At 43.3% G+C, this 24,836-nt stretch overlaps 1 long non-coding RNA gene across 1 annotated transcript; it reads left to right on the top strand.

Annotated features, from left to right (window-relative positions):
* The first annotated feature begins 5,933 nt into the window (after window positions 1–5,933).
* Window positions 5,934–13,950, top strand: LOC116882638. The gene is made up of 2 exons (XR_004385676.1): window positions 5,934–6,043; window positions 13,735–13,950. It is a non-coding gene; the product is annotated as an uncharacterized LOC116882638 (long non-coding RNA).
* Window positions 13,951–24,836: the final 10,886 nt, after the last annotated feature.

The raw sequence follows: 24,836 nt of genomic DNA, 5'->3' as shown, positions 1-24,836 counted from the left end.
TGAGGCTTTTGGTTTTTTGTTTTCTTTTGTTGCGTTTTAAATTTTTGTTTATTTATTTGAGAGAGAGAGCACAAGTGGGGCAGGGACATAGGGAGAGAGAGAAGCAGGCTCCCCACCAAGCAGAGAGCCCAACACAGGGCTTGATCCCAGGACCCTGATATCACGACCTGAGCCAAAGGCAGATGCTTAACCAACTGGGCCACGCAGGCGCCCCTGAGCTTTTGTTGTTTTTTAAAGTCAAGTTTTTAAAGGTACAATTTAATAATATCTAGCCTTTTCAAGGGTTGAACTCAATGAATTTGACAAATGTATTCAATCAGAGAGCCACCACTACAATGAAGACATAAAACATTCCAATACCCCCCAAAGTCTCTTTGTGCCCCTTTGCAGTTAGAGCCCTACAGATGCTGGCAGCCACCGGTCTGCTTTCTGTGCCTAGAATATGCCTCTTCCAGGATGATATGCTGTAAATGACATCATACAGGATGTAGCCTTTTGTGGTCACCTCCTTTCTCTTAGCATCAGACCTCCTGAGATTCACCCATATGGTTGCATGTATCAATAGTTTGTTCCGTTTTATTGCTGAGTAGCACACCTCATATGGAGTCCTCGTTGATCCGTTCTCCAATTGTGATGGACCTTTGGGTCATTTTTGTCTATTATGGATAAAGCCACAGTGATCATTTGCATACTGGTCTTTGTGTGGATGTACCCTTTCATTTCTTTTGGATAAATGTGTAATGTGTTTCATTTTGTTGGCTTACATCCCTAGCGCTTAGTTCATTGCTCAGCACGTAGTAAGATCTCAATAAATATTGGTTGAATGAATGAACATAAAAGCAGCCTATTCAAAGCCATGAAGACCAGTCTTCGTGCCCAGAAAGACTCAAATAAAAGCTGAGAATTAGAACACCTATATGCTACATAGATATTTATAAAAAAAAAAAAAAAACAAACTTATCTGATTGCCTTCTGGGACAGCAACTATTTCCATTATTGAATTCATGGACCAGCACTCATCTATCTCATCAGCTAATCCCCAGACCTCAGCAGGCTCATACTGACTGAGTAGAGGTATAGGGGTTTTTAATGCACTGCCCCGTACACCACCCATGCTTTGGTTTGCTTGTTTGATTTAAATTCTAATTCATCTCTCCACCACTTAATTTCCTCCAGTCTCTAGGCCTATGGACTCACGCTGACTTCCATGGCCACACTATCAACAGACACAGGAATGACACTATTAAAACAAATTCATATCCTCCTTCCTCCTCCTGGCCAGTACAATTTCTCACTGGCTAATGGAATCCCATGGGTAGCCAACCTATTTTAGGAGTTTCTGAACGTTTAAGCGATGTGTCTCATCCTTGGGTGCTTTGTTCATGACACGTTTTCTGACAGATATTGTTATGTGAGTTCCCCGCAGCCAAGTCAGTGGTACTAATGGATTTATATTGCAAATAATAGCAAAGGTTTCACTCAGTCCTGCCCTTATCTACAGTAGTTCTAGGAGGTCCCAGGGTGTCTCACATGTGCTCCTGGACAGCTTTGCTCAGATATCTCAGTGTCTATCCACTACTCCTTAGTGGGAGCCATATTGTTTTTCTATTACCTCCCACTGAGCACCCCCATTAAACTCTGAAAACCTGAGATGCTGGCAGAGCCCAGCTATCCTGACCAATCGATAGAGAATGCACTCAGATTTTTGAAGTATCCTCTACTAGTCAGATTCCATAACAATGTGGTTTGTGTGCTGCTGGGTTCCCAAATTGAGTATCACAACTCTTAGTTTTTCTTTATAGCCCTTTTGCAAAGCAGTCACTCAGGAAGCACTTATTGAGTACCTTTGATGTACTAGGCATATTCCAGGGTCTGGGACAGAGAAATAAAAAGACAGGGAACTTTCCAGTGTCAGGTACCTTTTATCCATTCAGCTTCATTGCTGATCCCAGCCATGGCTACAGTGAACAGTTCCACATAGGTTTCAACCCATTTTACCTGCCTGGGCACAGGTTAGAATTTGCCAATAAGAAGAACCTAAGTGAGACTGGAAAGGAAGAAATGAGAAGAGGCTATTACTTATAGGAATTTATAGGAGCCAGGTATGATACAATTCCCCCAGAGAACTTTTAAGAACCAGCCATTACAGTGCTTTGCTCCAGGCTGAGATCAACAGTGTTTCCTTGACCTTGTAGCCTCAGTCTTCCTGATCTTCATTCCCTTACATCTACTTATATTTGTGCAAGTTCTGATTCCTATATTAAACCTTTTTATTACTACAATATTTGGAAGATGTCTGTCTTCCAAAATAAAGTACCTGCACCAAACACTTGTCTCAGGCTCTGCCTTTGAAAGGGAAGCAAACTAAGACAAACCCTGTCCTTAAGAGGGAAGAGACAATAAACTAGCAATGAAATAAGATCATGTCAGCCTGGGATAAGGGCTAGGAATAAAATAAGAAAGGGGATGTGAGAGAGTTTTATGAGACATGAGAAGGGTATCTATCCACTTTAGACAGGGGAGGTCAGAAAAGGATGATTTAAGGAGGTGAATTAAATTGAGAGTGAGAGGATGACAAGATGTCTTCCAGGGAACAGTATTGAGGATAGAGGAACAGCAGATATATAAAGGCAGTAGGGTGAGACTGGACCAGGCTCAGGATGAGAAAGAAGGCCATGTGGCTGAAATAAACAAAGGGAAGAGAATTACAAAATGAGATGGGAGAAGCAGGCAGAAGCTGCTTGGGTAGGATCTTGCAGGCTCTCAGAAGAGTTTTATTTACCACTCTGCAGGGTGGAAAACCACGGAAGGTTTTCAAGCAGAGGAGGGCATTATCTGATATATGATTTGAAAATAGTTGTCTGGCTGCTGTATGGCAAATGGAATAATAGGGCAGGGGGGAGGGTGGTGGTGAGAAAGAATGACAGCTCATGTCTTACCAAGACCCAGACCAGAGTTTACAGGTACACAGGAGTCTGCTTTGAGTGCCACAGACCACAGGACAGATACTCACTATCACACCTTTTTCTAAAGTGCAGAGCTCTCTTACTGGGTCAAGCTCCTTAGGCTTGGCTCATCTTTCTCTTAGGGACTCTCAAGAGTCTCCTTAGTCCCTCATACACAACGACTTCCAAAGGGCTTTCCTCTGCAGCCCACCGGACACTCCCAGGGCATCTGAGGGCCAGCGCAGTTGCCATTGGCACCCCACCAGTGTCTCAGGAGGACTCAATTCAGAGGCACCCATGGGAGTTAAAATTGGTCTGGCCTAGTTAAAAGAAATTAGAAAAGCAGACACCTACATTCAACGGAGCTGTACTTTCTCAGACGCTCCAACCATTTTGGCAAAAGGAGAGGTGCGAAAATGGTCTTGAGATTGTTAATGGTACAGAATCACAGAAAATATGATGGGATGGAAACATCTCCAGTGATAGACTCAAAATGGAGTTTTCTATTCTGGGTCGAGAAACAAAATGAGGAGGGGCTGCCTTTCAGGAGACAGCCCCTATTTCCATAATTACGGGCAATTGTACAAGTTACTTAGGAAACATGCGAGTCATAAGGCTGGACTGTTTTTAGACCAAGCCATAATTTAGATGTGGGAAGTGGTTTCACATCTTTGTACCACCACCACAACATACGCTGTGTTTCAATCTATCAGGAGCTCAAATTTGATCAGCTTTTTTTTTTCTTTTTTTAAGAAATGTGCAGCAAATTGCTTTTCCTAATTAAGGTAGATGAAGACATAAGCACGCATACTACTTACCACTCTGGGATAAAATTGACTTTCAAATGATATTTAATGGACCAGCCTGATGGTAATGTTCTGCAGTTCCAGGCAGGAGGCCTGGATTTGATTCTTTTACTGCAGGAAAAAAGAGAGGAATGAGTGTGTGTGTGTGTGTGTGTGTGTGTGTGTGTGTGTTTACAGTGGTAGCAAGTAGAGGGCAAAGAGTGAGGATACTTTCTCAAGAAATTTTTCATCCTTCTGAAAAAAAATTAATCTGGTGTCATCCCAAAGGATGGCAAAGAGGAGAAAGTCAAGTAAAATGGTGGGAGCAGATATGAATAAGGACTAGAAGAGATGTTATTGTGAGCATTTAAAACCTTTATGCAAAAATTGTCTTCATTTTTCACTAAAATTAAAAAAAAAACTAAGACTGACCTCTCTTATAAAGAGAAGCTTGATATAATAATAGCAATAATAACGATGATGATAGTTACATTGTTCACATATCAGAAACCACGCTAGAAATTTTACACAGCTTATTGCACTGAGCCCTCATGCAAGCCACATGAATTGCGGATAGCTGATTTCTTCACTTAATGTAGGAGGGGATTGTTGCTTGCAGGGGTGAAGGGGTTTGCCCAAGGTCAGTAGCAGAACCAGAGTTCAAGCGCTTGCCCACTACCCCACAGGACCTCACTCAGGCCCTCCAACCCATGCCAATGCTGCACTCATGGAGTTCCATCTTTCTTGATTGCAGGCATGTCTGCAATATGGTGACAGGGGATGGCAAGCAAATGGTAGTCAGAGTGATACAAATAGTGGGGTCGGCAGTGACTTCATTGTACTTCTGCCTATTCTATAGAAACCAAGCATACCTGGATTTCAGCTGGCATCCTCTGTTCCTTGGGGGTCTAGGCCAACTCAAGCTCCATGTGCAGCTAAAGTCCAAAGTCCTCTCCAGAACTTCCCCCGGGGGCCCAAGGCCTCCAATTTTTGCCCTGCTGGTGAGCACGGACAGAAAAATGTTACTTCTTTACTTTCACAACCTTCTAGCTAACATTCAGCATTTGCTTCTGTTATGAATCGGTACCTGAGTCCATTGCCACCGAGCAAAATTCTACCAGTTATTACTTCTGCCAGCTAGCTCTTGCTGGAAATGCATTCATTAAGAAAAACATATATTGCTGTTTGATCCTCAAACATTTGATGACAAAATTCCAAAGGAATTGGCTTTCTTTGAGAGTCTATGTAGAGTTAATCCTTGAACAACCCAGGTTTGAACTGTACCAGCCCACTTATCCACAGATTTTTTTTTTTTTAAACAGAATAAAGTGCAGGACTGGAAATGTATTTTCTCTTCTAACATTTCTCTTCTCTAGCTTACTTTATTGTAAGAATTCAGATATATAATACATACAAAATACAAGACAGGTGTTCCTCGATTGCTTATGCTATCAAAGGGGTGTCTGGACAACAGTAGGTTCTTAGTAGTTAAGTTTTTGGAGAGTCAAAAGTTGTACATGGATTTTCAACTGCCTGGGGAGTCGGTGTCCCAACCCCTGCATTGTTTAAGGGTCAAGTGTATTTTATTTCTGGCATTTAACAGCATGGTTCTAAGAAGGGGTCCATGGATTTTACTAGACTGCCAGTGGGATGTCTGGCACAAAAATGATGAAGAAGCCCGAGTTTAAAATGGAGAATTTTATGTGAATTTTACTACAATAAAAGAAAAACAAGAAGCTGCAAGAGCAGCTCTGGTTCAGGTTCAGTGAGGCCCACCCTCCTAAGAAGGCCATTGTGGTTATCAATAAACACTTTTTTTTTTTGTCCTGTAACTTGAGTTTGGAAATTTCCATGCCATTCTTCCAGAGGAATAGGAAGCAGGTTGGGTTCACTCGCACAGAGTGGCTTTGTGTGCTCAAGGCTGTTCACAGCACCAGAGAGGTGAGCTGAGGGGAGGGAATCTGGCAAGACCCTTGTCTTCTTTCGGCTAATGAACACTCAACAAAGATCTGTCTTTGGGGGTGTTAAAGACTGGATGTTTGTGTCTCGCCCAGTCCACATGTTGAAGCCCAAATCCCTAACACGATGGTATTTGGAGGTGGGGCCTTTGGGAGATCATTAGGTCTAGAGGAAGCTGGGGGGATGGAGCCCTCATGGTGACATTGGTGCCCTTAGAGGAAGAGGAAGAGACCAGAGCCCTTTCTCCACCATATGAAAACGAAACAAGACAACCATCGGAAGCCAGGAAGCGGGCCCCCAGTGGGATGAGAACAGGCCAGCACCTTGACCTTGGACTTCCCAGCCTCCAGAACTGTGAGAAAGAAATGTCTGCTGTTTAATCCCCCCCGGTGCACTCTACTTTGTTATAACAGCCCGAGCAGACGAAGACGGGGGCTCGCTTTCTCCCTGACCATTATCCCAATGTGAGGTTTACTGTCCACAAACCACGCAGATCAGAGCCAAACCCTGTGGTCTCCTGCATCCCCTGGACAGCCCCTCCTCTGCCCTCTGATACCACTTTATTCATTTGAAAGCTTGCCCAATTTTATATTTTAATGTACCTTTGTTTTGTCACTCTCGTGTCCTTGCTCGGAAACTGTAAATCCTTCTGATTGAGGATCTAGGCCTAATTAGGGGAAAAAATCCATAAGAGATTAAAATTTTAAATATACTGATTATTTCTGAACAAGTCTTCAGAAAGTAATTGCTTACCATCTGTCTTCTGTTGACCAGCATTAAATGGTAACTAGCAATAACCACGGCTGCAGAGTAGACACTGTGGTCACGTGTCCCCGCGTGAGAGCCCACTCCACCCCTGAGCTCAGCTGGCCTTAGGACAGCCACCCTCCAAGGACTGAAAGGAGTGAATGGGAAGGGAAGAAACATCACTTGGAATAACGACACGCTGAGGCTGGGCACTAAGGCTGTCACCAGATCTTACTGGATTTTGTTATAATTGTTCAGTTTGCCTTTTTTTTTTTAATTTCCTTTTCAAATGTTTGTTTGTTTCAAATAAAGCACCATACGAAATGTTGGCACAAGGCAGCAATCCTTGTCAATGACTGTCTTTGTGGGTCTGGGAGTGGAGAAAGCAGCGGTGCCCGGGTAGGGAATCATATAAATTTTCCTTTGAGGGAAGGATAGTTATGTGAACAGAACCAATCATCTCTAAAGGCCCTCTCCCAGGGGCAGCACCAAAGGAGACCTCAAGAGATTGCAATGCATAACCGTAGTGAGGAGATGTGATTTGTGGATCCACACGTTATAAAAGCTACTTCTGTTGATTTTCTGTAAATGTCATGTGAAATAAATTGCTCTATAGCTTGAAGATTGTTTTGCAAGTAAAAAATGTTTAGGATGGCATTTTCCTTTAGAGGAATGAATTTATACTGAACTAAAAGCCTTGAATAGCTTTTTTTTTTTTGCTTGTTTATTTTTTTTTTCACGCAGCAAATGCAGTTTTGCAGGCCACTGTGATACCCACCGTACGTGTTTTTGCTATCCATGTTGGAACATGATGGAAATTACGAAGTTTGTGGCCCAGGAGCAAAGGAGTTGCTAACTTGTTACAATGTAGCCATCATTTCTTACATTTTAGTAGACATGGGCCTTTTTCTTTGGTTTCTAGTTCCAAGCCCTATCCCCAAAGCCTGTTCCTTACTTCTCCGGTAATTTGTGGTCATTTTCTATAACTTCCCAAATCAACATGCATCCATTTGTACTCCCATGACCAGATCATTGTGGAAGCGCCAATAATGAATTTGGTGTCCTGACCTTGCACAGCTCTGCTTCCCAGGCTTCTCAGCAGGGAGGGCCAACCAGACTTTGTTTAGTTCTGGCTGCCGGGAAAAACTAAACTCTGAGAACGGACGGACGGTTCAGGCAGTTTGCTTGGAAAGGGGATCCCAGGAAGCACAACTGAGAGGGTGGGGAAAAGGAGAGAAGACAGGAAAAGGGGGCTTTCATGACTGGGCTTCTGCCGTGGGCAGCTAGAGCTCGATCCTGCCTGCTGAGGACCCTCTGAGGAATGTTGGAGAACAGGCCTCAGAATCGTTCCACCTCAGGGAAAGGAAGCTGGGTACTTAAACACCAATCCCATTTTTTAGTGGTTCAGGGTTTTTCCTGGGGCTCTTAAATCCCCTGGCCTTTCTGGGCTCTCCTGCCAAGAAGTGAATGAGCTCTGGGTAGTGGGGGGAGGAGGGGTGCCTGAAAACCCTGGGGCATAGAAACTAAGGAAGGCCAGCACTCAAGACAGAAACCTGGGGATGTGCCCAGGAACTGAGAGGCAAGCCAGCTCAGAGGTTGGCCACGGGAACATGGGGCAGGACATTGACAGCGTTTATTACAAGAACCACTGTTTATCGAGCACTTACTATGTTCTAGGCACTGATCCTTTACATATATGTATTAGCTAAGTTAATAGAGTGAGGGCTTCGGTATCACCTCTCCAACTGCCTTTGACTTCGTCACTTACATCGCCCATTAGCTTCCTTGAAGACAATTCTGTGTCGCTGGCTTTATCAGACCACAGGGAAAACAAGTACTCAAGTAAAAACAGCCCATAATGCTTTCCCAAAGCCTAACTGAAGTCATTTCTCTTGAGTAGGGAGGAAGGCACAGTGGTCAGAGGATTTTTTTGAAACATAACTTTGCAACTTCTGATGGGTTCCTAACCTATCTCTCCAACTCACCACGTTTCCATTCTCTCTCTGCTTTGGTTTCCCTTGGAAGGAAAATACAAAAGTCTTTTCTTTTTTCTTTTTTTTTAAAGATTTTATTTATTTATTTGACAGAGAGAGAGAGAGATCACAGACAGAGAGGCAGCCAGAGAGAGAGGGGGGAGAGCAGGCTCCCAGCTGAGCAGAGAGCCCAACATGGGGCTCCATCCCAGGACCCTGAGATCATGACCTGAACCAAAGGCAGAGGCTTAACCCACTGAGCCACCCAGGTGCCCCACAAAAGTCTTTTCTAAAAACAGGCTTTTCCGGAGGACGTATTCCTATTTTTCCAGAGACGGTGAAACATGCCTTCTACACAGCACCGTCATCGTTATGTAACATTTTATCAGGGACTATCTATCAATAGTTTTTGGTGCTTTCTATCAATAGTTTCCCATCTCGCATTTCAGTAGCGTTGACAGGAAAGCCAATCCAAGTTTTTCCGGAATTTGTGTTTGTGTTTTATCATCATTCATGCCACTCTCCAAAGTGACAGCCCCAATAGCACACTGGTATTTATCATTGCCTCTGCTGGGTACAGTGCAGAAGCTGAAATTGGGTAGAACTTTCTAGGCAGCAGTAAATCCCAATCGTAGATCAATATGTATAGAGCCAGGCATCCCTTATCAACTCTTCTGGGTGTATTTATGAGTATACGAAAGCCCTGAGCCTCACGGTCTGTTAGGAATGAAGTTTTACTGATGGTACCCACTTACAGTGATGGGCTAGACAAAAAGTCAGAGAAAAACTTTTTTCCAACGCCCCTCTCTCCAGTTCTGTTGGTGAAGGGAATCCTTCGTGGGCAAGACAGAATGTTCTAATGTTGTTTGGTCGGGTTATGTTTCCATATTAATTACTCTGGTTTTATGCTGGTCTGATGGAGGCCCAACACATCACCCAATAGTGTTTCTCCCAAAGCTAATATTATTGGAAAAGGGATGGAGCCGTCAATCTGTATTAATTGCTGTCACATACCGTTCCTTCTGGCAGTAAGACAACAGGCTCCCAATTTTAAAATTCAAGAGGGAAACTGGAAAAATCAGGAAGCATGGGCCATTTTCAAATAGTGTTGGTCAGTGACCATTTGTGGCTGGTACTCCGGAGCACGGACTTGACCTTGGGCTGGACGTGACTACTTTGAAGTGTAATGACCAAGTTGAGGTCAGTGAACCACCTATTCAGGCGGTCTTGACCAAAGCACACCAGACAGGTATGAGCAGAGCAGTCTATGCTCCTGGCTGCCGGTGCAGTCAGTGCAAAGCCTTGTTCATTCAAGATTCTTCCAGAAATTAAGACATCAGCACCTTTAGCTCGTGTTCAGATGTTCCAGTTCCACCAACAGCAGCAAGCCTACAGAAGAGCTGCAAAGAGGAGGCACTTCCCTCAGTTGTGTAGCTGGAGCACTTTTTTTGGCCACGCTTTCCCAACCGCGTAGTCCGGGGAGAATACAATGAAACTCTCAAAACAGAACCTCTTGGTTCATGCAAATTAGATCCGCACGAAGCCCAAAGAAAACAGCCCAGGGAATGGCCCAATTATTGCATCTCCCTGGAATAAGACTGTCTCCCCACACACAGGCAGGCTGCCCCACCCGTTGGTTCTGCAAAGTTCATGGAAGGAGGCACCCCAGGTTTTGCCTCTGCTGGTTTGGGGGCTCTGCTCCAACTTCCCATCCCCCTGAGGCCACTGCAGTTTCTAATCAGAGGTCACATTCTGCTGGCAGATTGGAAGGAGTGCAGTGTAAAAAGAAAGGACCACTGGGACAGAGGGGAACTTTCAAAATGTCCCAGAGGGGCACGCTAGGACCATCCCGGTGGCTCTGAGCTGCACATCTGGGCCACACTCTCCTCTGTACTCCCAAGCCACTGATGGCCAGCCATCGGTTGCTGAGGGCTTTTGCTTTTCTTAGGAGATTTTCTTTTTTAGAATGATTTCAGTTGTACAGAAAAAATTGTGGTTATTGAGTCACAGAGAGTACACAGAATTTCCATATACCCCTTACCAATTCCCCTATTGTTAATATCTTGCGTCAGTGCGGTAGGCATGTGTGGCTACACTTAATGAACCAGTATTGATCCACTGTTATTAACCAGAAGACCTGCTTTGTTTTATTTCCTTGGTTTTTACCTAAGATCCCCCTTCTGTCCCAAGATCCTACCCAGGGTACCACATGCCATTTGTAGTTCTCATGACTTCTTAGGCTCCTTCTCCATGACAGTGACTCTGGCTTTCCTGGTTTCTAATGACCTTGACAATTTTGAGAAGTACTGGCCACATGTTTTTGTAGAATGTCCCTCAAAAGGAATTTTTCTGGTGTTTTTTTTTTTTTTCATGATTACACTGGGGGAAGGGGTTTCAGGGAGGAGGACCACAAAAGTGAAGTACCTTTCCCATCATGTTGTATCCAGGGTACAGTTACACTGTCAGCATGACTTCTTGCTGTTGATGTTGACTTTGATCATCTGTACTGTAAAGCTCCTCTTTTTCCTCCTTTCCATCACTCCACTCTTTGGAAGGACACAACTGTGTGCAGCCCCCGCTTAAGGTGTGGGAATTATGTACCATATCCTGTGAGTCAAGGGTCTGCAGGAATTAGTTGGAATTCTCCTACAGTGGAGACTTGTCTCTTCTTTCCCAAGAACTTACTTATATCAGTGTGGACTCACAGATATTTATTTTATGCTCTGGGTTCTAATTCGGTATTGTTCTCTTTGTTGCTCAAATTTTTCCAGCTTCAGCCACTGGGAACTCTTTTTAGACGGTTTCTTGGACACACTCGTAGCAATGGAGTTTTGTTTGTTTGTTTTTTGTGTTTCTTTACTCTTTGACACTACAAGATCCTCCAGGCTTGTCCCATATTTTATCTGCCCCAGTCCCAGAGTTAATCATTTGCCCCATTTTCTTTTACTGAAGGATTGTTTTAGGAACCAAGATCTTGGCATGGGGTGTATCTTTTGCTACTAGGCTATCACCACTTCCAGGCCTTCTCAGTTGACAGAACAAAGAAATATAAGTGTATGCTAACCTCAATGTATACACACGTCTACAGATACTTCTGTATCTATATTGAGGCTAACCATGCGTTCATACCTATGTCTCCAACTCTAATCCATGACCACGTGGGTCATTCACTTGCTTACCTGTAAGTTCCCATCTCCACAGTGAGAAACCTCGCTCCCACCATGCACCACCAGGCGCCAAATTGCTCCCCCCCAGTACACCTATGTACCAGGATCTGAATGGCCAATCTGCCCACCCCCCGGGGGGCTCTGGTGCTTATGTGCAGCTCCTGTTGCCTTTCGTCTTAGAGAATCCAATCATTTCTTAAGTCACTTATTGTCAGGGCCTCCACTCCTGCCCCCTTCGGTGAGGTGGGTTCGTACTTTCGTGATACAGTTAAATTCTTTTTATCACAGTCTTCATTCTATCCTGAGATCCCTACCTGAGGACCTTTTTTCCTCCAACAGTGAGAAAACTGGCTCTCATTATCCTCAATGTCTTTACTCATTGACTCAAAACTAAAATACACAAATAGTTTCAAAATGGTGAGCCCTTACAATTGTACAAAGCAAACCTATTAAGTAGGGCTTAATATTTGTTTGTCATTTTTCCCCCCTTTGGGGTAAAACCAACATACAATGAACTGCACAGATATTAATCATATAATTTGATGGGTGCTTGATTAACAGCATACACCTGGCCACCCAGAGCCACCTTAAGATACAGAATATTTTAATCACTCAGAAAATTCTTCATGCTCCTTCATGCCCGCCCCCACCAAAGGTAACTCAGTCCTGCTGGTTTTCACCACGGATTAGTTTGCTCTAGAACTTCACGTAAGTGGAATCATACTATATGTCATCTTCTGCGTCTGGCTTCTTTCACTCAGTCTCCTGTCCGTGAGATTCATCCTTGCTATTTCTCTAGCCTTGTAATTAGTTCAGTAGTTCCCAGGAATGGAGTCAAGCCAGTGGTGTGCTAGTAAATATTTAACAACCAGCTGTCCTGGGGGAAAGGGAAAAAAAAAGCCCCGATTTTTGGCATTTGCTAATTTTGGGGGTGTAAATACACTCCACATTGCCAATTTCAAGACACTTTCCAAAAATGTCATAGTTGGCTCTTGCGGCCTAGGGTGAGTACGCTTGGGCGCAACACTGAGTGGATCAGCTAGAGGCTCCTTTCGGTGGTGGTCTACCAACAAGCCAATGGGATACTTACGGCATTATCTTCCGCAGTGCTGAACGACTAAGTGGTTTGCGAGATCGCGCATCTGCAAAGACTTCTGAGAACAGCGTATCCAGTGGATCAAACACTGAGGGCCAGTTCTGTAACAACCACCACCTAGATGCACAAAAGCTCTGCTGTCTTTTGCTTCTTTTTTTTTTTAAAAAAGGTTTTATTTATTTATTTGTCAGAGAGAGAGGGAGGGGAGGGAGAGAGAGCAGCAGCAGGGGGAGCGGCAAGCAGAGGGAGAAGCAGGCTGCCCACTGAGCAGGGAGCCCAATTCGGGACTCGATGCCAGGATCCCGAGATCATGACCTGAGCTGAAGGCAGACTCTCACGTGACTGAGCCACCCAGGCATCCCATGTCCCTTGCGTCTTTGACATCTAGGTGATAGAGGGTCCAGCTTTGCACTCGGTGAGGATATTATAAGGAATTAGGGTAGATTTGGTCCCCTGAAATTTTGGCCTTAAGTCTGTGGCATTCTGTTTTTTTATAAGAGCCATTTTAGTCCATTATGTTGACATGAATTCAAACAGCCTGGGATTAGGAAAACACATCTGCCAGCTCCTGCCTCTGTCAAGTTATGAAATAAGGATCAGATACAACTGTATATCACCTAATAGAAAGGAGACACATTACCATTATGTCAAGGACATTTCCAAAGAAACGGTGGTCTGGACTGAAGTCCTCAGACACTTGAGCAAGCGAGAGCTCTCTCCCTGTGGCCTTGACTCACAGTGCCTCACAGTGCCTGCAGCTTCAACAAAGAACATTCTAGCAGGCTTCCCCTCCCCCACCCCGGGCCCTTTATTTTCTATTTTTCTAAGACCTTTTCTTAAAAATGTTTAGAGTCAGGGTCAGGAAGAAGCATAGAACGGGAATAGGGAAAAATTTTCTTAAAAATTCTTCTTGGAGCTGACCTTCAGGTAGAAGCCCCTTACACTGAGTGGCTGTGTGAGACCCATTTGAGTTCATTAACACCCTCTTCAAAACAACACGTGGAAAAGAAAACCTTCTTTTCCCCATGCCAATGACTCAATTTGGCTTTTGTGTATTTTTAGGTTAGTATGTGACCAAGGTCTTCTGAAGTCTGATGAAGCCGTATGACAAGCAGCTCACGCATTCCAAAGACCTTGAACATCTCATGGAGATGCTGCTTGATGGATATAAAGCAGTATTTTTCTCTCTCTGCAATCCAGACTTCACTAGAAGCCTGATTTTTAATACAGTCCTCTCTGGTTATTTCATTATCATCATTACTAAAATCACATGTCCTGCCCAGGCCACCTATTTCTTTTTTTTTTTTAAGATTTATTTATTTATTGGAGAGAGAGAGAGTGCACAAGTGCTAGGGGGCGGGGACTCCAGGGGGAGGGAGAATTCCAAGCAGGCTCCTCGCTGAGCACACAGCCCAATGAGGGTCTGCATCTCACCACCCTGAGCTGAAATCATGAGTCAGAGGCTTAACTGACTTCACCACCCAGCACCCCCTGCCTGTTTCATTTCTTTTCCTCTTTGGATACAGTCTCCCATCAGACCATGTGTCCCCATTTCTGGTTCAAGACGATGGTCGCCACATCATTGCATCTGGTCTCAGCTTGGCACCCTCTGCTTCCCTTCTCGGTGCTGCACTCCTGTCTTTGAAAAGTCTGCAGCCAAACCAGGCTCAACGATTGCCCAAAGGCTCCTGCCACCTTTCACTCTATGCTCTACCTGACCCCCATGCTTGGGCCAAGGACATTTCCTTCCCCTTCCTCCACTCATCCCCGTTAACCAGGGTTTCCTTCCTTGTCTCCACCAGAAAGGGGCACAATCTCTCCTTCTCCAACCAACAAATCAACCAACCAACTCAACCACAGCCTACCCACTGCAAAGTCCTCTTTTCTTGCTCCAAAAGGGACACTGTGTATTGTCCATGTATGACATTCCCAAGACATCTTGGCCTCCAATCATATATTGTCTCACCCTGTCCCCTAAAAGCTACCACAGATAAGCTATTCTGGGCATCAAAGGCCAGCATGCATTCCAAGATTGATGGAAACGATAATTCGATAATTCGTGCCTGGTAAGAAGTGAGCACACAAAAGGTACAATTGATGTCGTGAAGATCAAAGATACACAATGAATGGCTGAGGCTTCCTCATCCCACCTTCCTTTGTTCCGCAGAGATCTCCGGAAGCTTGGTGGTCGAAAGTCACGTGTGCACATGTACACGGGCCCAGTCCATGGAATTACTAGTACTAGTTGGAGGGGTCTGAGTGCTGCACCCCCATCTTGTAATACAGCACTGCCTCCCCCCTCTTGTGTCTCCCTGCAGCATCAGGTTTACTGAAGGATTTGGTGCAAAGGCTTTCCACAATGGGTTACATCGGAAATTTTAAAAATATATCTTTCCTATATCAGCTTACTCTCTTGTCAACTTCTGACGGCAGTCTCTTGAGCATATGTTGAATTTCCTTTCCTCTGAGTTCCTACAGCACTTTCAGATTCATCTCTGGGCTCTAGTCCTGCCACAACTTACACAGCATTTCCTGCAGGGCTTCCTCGAGGGTCCAGCCTAGGCCCTCCCTGTCTTTGAATCATCAGTAGTTAGCGCTGATCTGCGGATCGTTTACATAAATGTTTGCCAAACCGTGGTTAAATGTTTTCCCACAGCACACAGGCTGGATCAAGCGTGAGTCCTCAGGATGAGGGAACTGTATCTGTTTTCTTTTCTGCTCGGACCTTAGCCCATGCAACTTAGTAAGTGCCTTTGAAAATGGATACTCTGACTTGTCTAAACTTTCACTACCTGTCCGTATTTTGTATGCATTGTTTTTTTGTTGTTGCTATTTTGTTTTTTGTTTTGTTTTGTTTTTGTTTTTGTTTTGTTTTGCTACCCATATGTATTTGCAAAAAGGTAGGAAAACCAGAAAGGCAGAGATTTCTTGCCTGCTGCCTTTAAAATCCAAAGAGGAACAGATCATATCCATGACCTCACTGTTATCTCCTTTGGAAGTGAACATCAAGGACTATGGTTTTAGATGAGAAGTGAATGACATTACGACCAGGAAAAGCCTTAATAAAGGATTGAGCCCATTCCACCAGCTCCCTCGGGCCACCTGCCAGCGCGAGAAGAACACGCAGTAACCCTGTCAGCCAGCTTCAAAATTAGAATGAATTCATAAGAAACAAAAGATCTTGTTTTCATGGGAAAATATCCTTTGTGATATCCAACAAAGGGAGAATAATTTTGAAAGCATGTGACTTGGGGTCCTATCCTGCAGTTCTTACACAGACAAAACTCTCATTGACTCCATCAATAGAATTATTGCTACATTAAAGTCTTTTGCAAAATTTCCATGATGCTTCAAAGTGCATTTTAAGTGCATCAGCCCAGCATCCCACACCCGCCCCCATTTTAATACAGCTGGAGAAGGTTTCTCTTAGATTGCCCTATTGTACCGCAGGAGACGAACCCAGCATAGGATTGGAAGCCAATGGACACCCCTCACCCCCACCCCTGCATACATCATCATAGCAAAATCCAGGCGATATAGAGAAGGTCAAATTTCAACTGATCTCTGAGCTTGAATTTTCCATTTCAAATTGCTCTTGCCAGGTAGACAGAAAATGGATTTCTTGCAAGCTTCAATAAATACCATCTCCAAGTAAAATCCACATTTTTCAAATAGATAACAGTATAATGATTGGTATTGCTATTCCAGCTATGGCTGAATAGCAAGCAGTCCATTCCTTTTTATGTAGTATGCTCCTTACGAGCCTCAAAAGATGAAATTGGGCCTTCAATACTGTTGGAATGAAGGACAATGGGCCCGATCTGTTCTTTTGAATTCTCTTAGCAAATGTACTGCATAAAATAGAATGCAATGCTAGGAAAGACTTCCCTTCTCAAAAAAAAAAAAAAAAAAAAAAAAAGCAGGCAATATCTGTTCTAATAGGTTTTCCATTCTCACCCATACCTGTGTTGTTGTTCACTCAATTGATGCAATTTTTAGTAGGTAGCATATTCTTAAACTAAGAAAAAAAATTCTTACTTTAATTCATGAGTTTTTGCCCTAAAGAAGCTAATGCTAATAGTTTCACAAATGGGCTTAAAAGGAAATGGGGGAGTCTGTGGCCTCTCCCACAGAACTTTTAAGAATTGGAAAGATCTGGGGCTCTTGGTTGGCTCTGTCGGTTAAGCATCTGACTCTTGATTTCGGCTCAGGTCATGATCTCAGGGTCATGGGATGGAGTCCTGTGCTTGGCTCCAAGCTCAGTGGGAATCTGCTTAAGATTCTCTCTCCCTTGGCCTCTGCCCCTTCTCTCTCTCACTCTCTCTCTCTCAAAATAAATACATAACATCTTTTTTTAAAAAAACTGTAGATTGCTCTGGGTAGTATAGACATTTAAAATATAGATAGATTGATAGATAGATGATAGACAGACAAATCCAAGATGCTATTACAAGTGCTTTACACTTAGCATCTTATTCACTACTTACTACAACCCCGTGGGAAAGGTACAGATCCATTTTACAAATGAAAAAACAGTGAGGCAAATAGCATTTTTTTAGTAAATAATTGTTGACTGCTGTAAATAAATGGAGGCCAATAGAAAATTCCTGAAACGATTAGCAAAAAAGCTGGATCCAGTGACATTTTTTAAAATGATTGCCCTTAGTCCTTTGGTGTAATAGAGACAGCTATTAGCTTCCCAATATCCAATCTCTTCTTCTTCATTAGAAACAAAGCCTGATTTTTCTTCCCCGGAATTCCTTGCAGCTAGGTATGGCCTTATGGCCAAGTTCTTGCTAATGCAATTTACATATAAGTGTTGTATGGTATTTCTGGGATGATCTTTAAAATGAAGGAGGCAGGCCTATTTACTTCTCCTTCCTCTTTCCTGCTGTTCGGAACGTGATATAATGCTGATATTCTGCAGCTAAGTTGGGCAGTGAGGTGACCTTGGGAATTGAAGCCACACAATCCTGAACAAGAGAGAGGGGTGCTGGTACCTGACACAGTGAAACCACCATACCACGTCTGGCTACCTACATCATAACTACTTTTACATAAGGGAGAACAAGGTGTTGAGGATTAAAGAGTACACTTATCATGATGAGCACTGAGTAACATATCAAATTGTTGAATCATTCTACTGTACACCTGAAACTAATATAACACTGTATGTTAACTATACTGGAATTAAACTAAAAATCTTACTTAAAAAAAAAAAAAGGGACGGAGAACTAGGGGCACCTGGATGGCTCAGTAGGTTAAGAGTCCTATTCTTGATTTCAGCCCGGGTTGTGATCTCAGGGTTATGTGATCAAGTCTGGGGTCAGGCTCCATGCTCAGCTGGGCATCGGCTTGGGACTCTCTCTCCCTCTCCCACTGCCTCTCCCCTCTTCCCCTGTCCTGCTCTCTCTAAAAGAAATAAACAAAATAAATCTTAAAAAAGAGAGAGAGAGAGAGAACCAGATTTCTAGCTTAAGCCACTGTTAATTCTTTATTTTCTGCTATATGCAGCCAAATCAAGAACACTAACAAATGGCATATATCCCACAACAACAATGTCTCTTTGATACCCATAACAAAAGGTTATGCTCCTGTTTGAAAAAAGAGCAAATGTTATTTTTAGTACTCATAATACTTTTTTTCTGATTATAAAATAATACCTCTCTCTTTTGGAAAATTTTTTTAAAAAACAGAAAAGCAGTAAGAAGAAGATTACACCGATCTCTAATTCTACCAGTCAGAACAAAAGTTATTCATACTTTGGATTTGACACAGACCTGTAAAATTAAACCCTTTCCACAGCACACCACGCTGATGCCAATCCTGCTTCTCCCTGAAGAGTCCCCACAATGAAGAGCTCCAAGTGTTGTGAAATAGTTTAGCCCATAGCTGGGATCCTTCTGTTTTAAGTTCTATTTTATATTAACAAATATTTGCCTCCCTGACATCTGGAGCAACCCAGAATAAATGTATTATCTCTCAAACATCCTGTTCCATTAAATGTTTGAAGGTAAACACAAAAGCTTTCTTTTCCATAGTCACAAACTATGCTCCAACATTGTGGCAGGAATGAAAACATAGGTCATGACTTAAAATAATCCAAGTGACAGAGAGTGAAGGTAAAGTAGGTGAGGGCATAAGTACACAGGGTCAAAAGACTTTTTTTGTTTTCAAATTTTGTGACCAACTAAAATATGGAGGGTCGAATGCCCTGTTTAGGCTGAGCCACACAGCCATGTGGCATGTAACCTTATTCTAGGTTTCTGAGTCTAAACACCTTCAGCCCAAAGCAGGTTGTGAGTGAAGCCTATTAATGTTTCATCTGCACCCAAGCTTGCCCCAGCCCTATGTAAAGGAAAAAGAAAAGTGAGTTAGTTGGTTGGCTATGCTCCAAGGCAGGAGGCCCTGTGTCAGCTTATCACTTCTGCCATATGGATGGCAGAGAATGAGGAGAGAGGAAGAGAGTCTCCCAGAGGGGGTAACCCTGACCCTTTGACTCTAGCAGTGTTTCAGGGAGAGCAGCAAGAAGGCCACACCCTAGTGCGGACCTGTTAACACACAGTGACTGTGCCCACTGGAAATATGGCATAATCATGTCCCAGAATCTGACGAATCCAAACAATACTCCTCCTCCCTAGATGTAGATTGAAGGGAGGAAGGAAAACAAGCTCTTGCTCCTTCATTAACTTACACAGTCAAAGGAATCATAGCTTTTGAATAGCTTCCTAGGCCTACTGGCTTGTATTAAACTTGGGGCCAATTAAATCTCCTTGGTCGTTTTCATAAGAACTTCTGAGACCTCCCCCATCTTATACCCACGTACTAAAGTATAAACCCTTAATGAGAAATTTAGGCACACCTGGGTGGCTCAGTGGGTTAAAGCCTCTGCCTTCAGCTCAGGTCATGGTCTCAGGGTCCTGGGATCAAGCCCCAAGTCGAGTCGGACTCTCTGCTCAGCGGGGAGCCTGCTTCCTCCTCTCTGTCTGCCTGCTTCTCTGACTACTTGTGATCTCTGTCTGTCAAATAAATAAATAAAATCTTTAAAAAAAAAAAGAAATTTACGTTCATCTCTGTCCGTTTTAATCTTCTTGCTTTTGTTTCCTAATTCGTGTCACCATCTAACATTGAAACGTCTGATAAAAGTGAAAAAAAAAAAAAGGCCACAATTAAGGGTCTGGAACCCACAACTGAAAACCTCATTCTAAGTTGATCTAATTTTTATTAACGTTTAAGTTACCTTGAAACACCCCAACCAAAGACTCATTTAGCCTTGCCCTTTCTACGTTGCCCAAGCAGACATCACAGCCACCAAACAGTGGTTTAAATCATGCTATTCTACTGGCCATTCTATTATTCTGTCCATCTTGGGACTCTGTTTTTAGAAAGGAAATGAAAAGAGTTTTTGCTTTTTAATTACAAACAAATACGATACCAGAAAGACAGCTTAAAAAAAATGCTCATCATCCCAAAATTCAACTTTTCCTGTGTATACGTGACAGATTATATCCCTAATTTGCTTACATCAAGCCTGAAACAAAGAAATGATAGAGCTAGGAGCAATCTTTTCTTCCATACGCTTGCCACACAGAAGCTTTTTTTAAAAGGCAGAGCAATTAGCAATTTTATCTGTTTGTTCATGTGTTCGTATTTTGCGTATATTTGCATTTCATATTTAATTTGGTGCCCCATAACTATTCAAATTAACTAGACTCGACAGCTACTTTCACTTACTAACACTCTGAGTGATGTGCCTTTAAATTAATAAATAATTAATTGAACAGATAAATAGAATTTACACTCTACCAGAAAATTGTTCCTCCGTGTAGCAGATATGAAGAGCAATGGTCTTCACTACATGTATATACAGGTAAGGATATCAAAGCATATTCACCAAAATAGATAACATCCTATTTGTGATATTTTAAAATATTTGTTAGATCACTTGAGGAGCGAATAACTTTTAATGAAATCTACAATATTTCTACAAGCATCTTTTTTTAAAGATTTTATTAATTTATTTGACAGACAGAGATCACAAGTAGACAGAGAGGCAGGCAGAGAGCCTGATGTGGGGCTCGATCCCAGGACCCCGGGATCATGACCTGAGCCGAAGGCAGATGCTTAACCCTCTGAGCCACCGAGGCACCCCTTCTATAAGCATCTTTAGATGAGTTTTTAGAACAAGAAGCTTCAGTTGTACTGTGCTTATCACTGACTTTCCTATGGCCTGAAGGGGTAGGATTTTTTTCCCATAGTGAGAAATTTGTCTACCGGCCACCCTGGTCTGAGTTGTAAAAATTACCGAAAATGGTTCAAGATGTTCTACCATAGTTAAGAACACACTCCCCCAAGAGTCAAAGTCCCCAGTCCAGATGTGATCTGCTATTGGAAGGCCTCTGGAATTTCAGGGATTTATTCAATGTGATTTCATGGAGAATAACATTAGAGCATGATTCACATAAAACCTTAGAACCAACTAACCTGTCAAAAATCCATTTGGGGGGCACCTGGGTGGCTCAGTGGGTTAAGTCTCCGCCTTTGGCTCAGGTAGTGATCTCAAGGTCCTGGGTTCGAGCCCCGCATCGGGATCTCTGCTCAGCAAGGAGCCTGCTTCCCCCTCTCTCTGCCTGCCTCTCTGCCTACTTGTGATCTCTGTCTGTCAAATAAATAAAATCTTTTAAAAAAATCCATTCGGTTTCCAATCACACTAACTCTGCTTCCCCAGTGTCATCCCACCTCTTTATGTATGTCTCCCCAGCCTTGACTGAAGTATTCCTTCTGGAGCTCATTCACCAGGCCTCTCCTCTGAGCATCTGTTTCCCTCATCCCATCTCTACCCACACCTGGATAAGGACCTGGCAGCAGCAGCGGCAGCAGGTAAAGATACCACCAAACCCTAGCCCTCTTTGCCTACTTGTGACCTGATTCACACCCCACTGACATTAGGATAAATTCGCCAGGACTGGAGTTTGAAGAAGAAAATGTCATCTTGAATTGCATCGTGAATTTTGCTCAGAAGCAAAATGGTCGTAAGTGGCCACTTGTTGGCACATTTGTTCTTTCAAACAAATGTTTTTGAGTGCCCCATTGAATGCTTTTAGCCCTGGGGATCTAATCTGGAAGTGATTTGATCTGAAGCTTTCCTTCTAGTGGATGTATGAAAAGATAATCTATCTCATTTACCCCGCCAGGACTTGGATTTCCACTAGTGAGCTTCCCCTCAGCACTGTACTTCTGTCTGTAGCCATTTTGCTTTGGGGACATTTTACCTTCATGGGATATATGCACAGAAGCAGGTGAACCACACCACCGGAGGTGAGAGTGAGGTAGGGTGGGGGTTGGGAGGACAGAAGAGGCAGGGAGGCGAAATCAACTGAAGGGACTCACGTGTACATAGAGAATGAGAGAGAGAGAGACAGAGAGAAAGAGAGAATAAGATCCACTGTCAATGTTTCTCTCCTTCCTTCGCTCCCACTTGAAAACATCCCCACGAGAAAATAATACAAGACTTTTGCCTCCTGCCTACGATTGCCGCAGCTGCCACTGGCATGTTCATGATTAATATGTCACATCAAACTTCTAGTAAGGACACACTTCCCTATTCTTTACCCGCGAATTATCTTTGAAACATGGCGAGCGGAGTGCATTTAGACTCATCGGACGCACCCATTCTCAGCAAAGCATTTTATCATTCGTTCAAGTAAGACTGCATGGCTTAAACCCTAAAATCAATTTGAAACTTCCTTTTGCTATAGCAACTGATCGATGCCCAGAGAGACTTGAGACAAAGGGCAAGATGAACAGCTTGAGGGACAGTGCTTAATGGACAAAATGGGAAAAAAGCACAGGGCCAGTTCTCGCTCCGGAACTAATTAGATGTGTGACCCGGGGAAAGCCGCTCGGTCTTCCTGAGCCTCACGTGTCCTTACCTATAAAATGGATTTGTGAATATGTTTCCTCTGAGAACCAAAACAGCCTACCCCACATTCAGCCTGGACCCTGAGAACCCAAACCACACTCTACTGGCTATGCGAACATGACTTTGCTAGTCCACTGTCTCCATTAGTATTACTTTACTTTTCCAGGACTGCCCTGCCCAAGCAGATGACTGCATTGTTCTGCCAGCAGAACCATCGACTCTCCCATGGAAAGCATCAATAGACAATTTGCACCCTGACATTCTTCGAATCCCTCATCTTAAAATCCCCACCCTGCTGTTTTCATCAATCCTGGATGTGTACGGTGATTCTCACCCAATCTTAACCGAGCCCCCTGCATTGAAAGACGTGCCTTAAACCAAACTTCCGGTTCTCAGTGAACTCTGAACTTACCTTCATCCCTCTGAGACAGAGCCAAAGCCAGAAGCTCAGCTTTGTCTTATTATGTGTTGGTGATATTTGGGAACCCAGCTTCTGACACCTCCCAGAATCACTGTGATAACATATGTGAGAATTCTCCCAATACTGTCAATTGCAATGAAAGTACAAGTTGGCAGAATGACCGTAAATGGAGGGCAATAAATAAGGCCCAGCTAAGGCAAAAGGTGACAGTACTCCAGAAGGGGATATAAACACCCCCGGGAATGACAGCTCCCTGAAAGTGTTATAAGATGCTGGGGACTCCTACTCCTACCGTTGGAAATAAAGGGAAACTTTTTCACCTGAACCTACCATTGGACTGTTGTAGTTCACCTTCAAAGGTGAGAAATTTGCCACCGTACAGTTGTTAAACCAAAGCTGATTTTCTAATCTAGGACACAACCGGACAATGGGTGCACAGGTAGGTGGGTGGCTATCACAAGCTGCCTCCACTTGAGTTGCCAAATGTAGGACAGGCTCTTCAACCTGATGATTCGAAGAATACCACCTTAAATTGATGAAGTATACCAGCTTTACACATTCTAACACTGTTTAGTTCAGTTTCTGTGGTTTACAGATTCTCCAGCTTCTTCTGACCAGCCAAATGTTATTAACCCATCACCATACATCTCTTCCCTATACCTTTTATAGTGAGAACATCCCTCTCCATGTCTGTTTCACGTATGTGTATGAAATTTACATTCACACCATAGCAGTGTGCGTATCCAGAATATATAAACGCAGCATCCTCCATGCTGAAGAATGTGGCCAAAATAAGGAAGTAGCAAAACAGACTTTGGATTAGCCAAAGGAGGCTAATTATTAACCAGGAAACCCAGAGTGCTTCACATTATCCCCAAGACAAGCACGTAGTCCCACGCCCGCCACGAGGAGCACCTTCAGCAAAGGCTGTGTGCTATCAGAGCTGGGATCATGTCTGTCTTGACACATGTGTGTTCCTGTGATACATCTGGCAGTGTCTGGCACAAAAGTGGCACGTGATAATGTGTATTGATTGATGGGCTAACAATTCACAAAAGAAGACAAATGTCTGAGAGATAGTAAATGTCACTAGGCAACCAGCAATATTTGTATTTAAATGAGATATCGTTATTTGCCTATTACATTAGCACAGTTACAGAAGATGGTATATCATGCCCTCAAGGGTGGAGCCAAATGACCAGTGTGAGGCAACATCAGTGTGAGTGCAAATAGATACAACTGGTCTAGAAAAGCATTCAAATCAAGCCTTTAAAATGTTTCTGCCCTTTATTCCACAGCTTGGAATTGACCCGGAGGAAATAATTTTGGACAGAGGCAAACACGGCAACATGATAAAGAACAAAAACAAGGAACACAGACTCCATTCCCAACTACTGAGCAATGATTTGGGACTAGCTAACCGATATTTCATATTTGCTATCTACAGACTGTGTCGGGGCTTCATGGATATGACCCTATTTAATCGTTTCAGAAACCACATGGAGTAGCTACTATTACCCCCATTTTACAAATGGTGAAACTGAGGTCATTTGCCCATAGACAGAACTGGATGCTGAAGGAATCAGAAGGCAAGAACTGGGATCTCTTTGACTCCATAGCACTTAAACAGTGTCTCTGTGCCAGAGAACATTATGCATTCAAATTAAATTTTAATGAGAGGGTAAAAATTTAATGTTGAGTGAAGATGGGATAGAAAATTGTATGTATTTAATCTTTTTTTTTTTTTAACTAGGCTCCGTGCCCAACGTGGGGCTTGAACTCATGACCCTGAGATTGAGAGTCGCATGCTCTACCAACTGA

The sequence above is a fragment of the Lontra canadensis genome, unplaced genomic scaffold (genome assembly GCF_010015895.1).
Source record: "Lontra canadensis isolate GAN:19392208 unplaced genomic scaffold, GSC_riverotter_1.0 scaffold86, whole genome shotgun sequence".
Classification (NCBI taxonomy): Eukaryota; Metazoa; Chordata; class Mammalia; order Carnivora; family Mustelidae; genus Lontra; species Lontra canadensis.
Note: the sequence above shows the minus strand (reverse complement) of the source record. Positions and strands in the feature narration are given on the sequence as shown.